Raw genomic sequence first — 2,050 nt, forward strand, 5'->3', positions numbered from 1 at the left:
GAAAATCTTCCAACGGGATTTTCCGAATCAAATGATGAGGGTCATTTGTTTTGAATAAAATAGTGGGAGAATATTTAATTAAAGGCCTAATTAAATATGTCAATGATACTTATATTTTCATTAATCCTTGTGTAGATTACCATGACAACAAACACCTCTAACAACATATTGCGATCAAACCTTGACAAGAAAAAATTGTCTGGGACAAATTTTCTGGATTGATACCGAAACCTGAGGATTGTCCTCAAACATGATAAAGGGAAAGGCAAGGAAGTTGCCAAACCCAAACCCACTAGTACTGTTTTAAAGCCTAGTGGAGACATAGAAAAGAAAGGCACCTGCTTCCATTGCGGTAAGACCGGACACTGGAAGAGGAACTGCCCAAAGTACCTGGAAGATAGGAAGTATGGAGTAGAGACTCCAACTTTAGGTATTTTTGTTATTGAAATTAATTTATCTACTTCTGCATCATGGGTATTAGATACTGGATGCGGTTCTCACATTTGTAAAAATGTGCAAGAACTAAAAGGGAGTAGAAAATTGGCAAAAGGTGAAGTCGACCTACGAGTTGGTAATGGAGCAAAGGTTGCTGCCTTAGCCGTAGGAACTTATGAATTGACTTTACCTAGTGGTTTAATAATTCAGTTAGAGAACTGTTATTGTGTACCAGCAATTAGCAGGAATATTATTTCCGTTTCTTGTTTGGACAAGTTCGGTTTTTCATTCGTAATAAAGAACAATTGTTGTTCAATTTATTTGAATGATATATTCTATGCTACTGCACAAATGAACAATGGACTATATGTCCTTGATCTTGAAATGCCTATTTATAACATTAATACTAAAAGGATGAAACCTAATGAGTTAAATCCAACTTACCTTTGGCATTGTCGATTAGGCCACATAAATGAGAAACGCATTTCCAAACTCCATAAAGATGGACTGTTAGACTCTTTTGATTATGAATCATATGAGACATGCAGATCTTGTTTAATTGGAAAGATGACAAAGTCTCCATTCACAGGAAAAGGTGAAAGAGCTAATGATCTTTTGGCCCTCATACATACTGATGTATGTCGTCCACTGAACATACCAGCCAGAGGAGGTTTTCAGTACTTCATCACATTCACTGATGATTTCAGTAGATATGGTTATGTCTATTTAATGAAACACAAATCAGAGTCCTTTGAAAAGTTCAAAGAATTCAAGAATGAAGTACAAAACCAACTAGGTAAGAATATTAAAGCTCTTCGATCAGATCGAGGTGGTGAATATTTAAGCCTAGAGTTTGATGACCATCTGAAAGAGTGTGGGATCCTATCCCAACTCACTCCTCCTGGAACACCCCAATGGAATGGTGTGTCTGAGAGAAGAAATCGAACCCTGTTGGACATGGTCAGATCCATGATGAGTCACGTCGATCTTCCAAACTCCTTTTGGGGACATACGCTATTGACAGCAGCTTACACACTTAACCGTGTTCCATCCAAAAAGGTTGAGAAGACACCATATGAGATATGGAGTGGTAAGAAACCATATATGTCTTACAAGGTGATGTATTACTCATGGATCAAGATAAGCCTGTGACCTACCAAGAGGCCATAACTGGTCCCGAGTCTGAGAAGTGGCTAGAAGCCATGAAATCTGAAATGGATTCCATGTACACAAACCAAGTTTGGACCTTGGTAGAGCCTCCTGTAGGAGTTAACCCTATAGGATACAAGTGGGTCTTCAAAAAGAAGACTGACATGGATGGTAAGGTACATACCTATAAGGAAAGACTGGTTGCAAAAGGATATAAACAAATTCATGGGATTGACTATGATGAAACCTTTTCACCAGTTGCAATGCTTAAATCTGTTCGGATTTTACTTGCTATCGCTGCATATCATGATTATGAAATATGGCAGATGGATGTCAAAACTGCTTTCCTTAATGGAAATCTTCTTGAGGATGTGTACATGACACAGCCTGAAGGATTTGACATACCAGAGGAAGCCCAAAAGATATGTAAGTTACAAAGATCAATCTATGGATTGAAGCAAGCTTC

This window comes from Lathyrus oleraceus, chromosome 5, assembly GCF_024323335.1.
Source record: "Lathyrus oleraceus cultivar Zhongwan6 chromosome 5, CAAS_Psat_ZW6_1.0, whole genome shotgun sequence".
Classification (NCBI taxonomy): domain Eukaryota; kingdom Viridiplantae; phylum Streptophyta; class Magnoliopsida; order Fabales; family Fabaceae; genus Lathyrus; species Lathyrus oleraceus.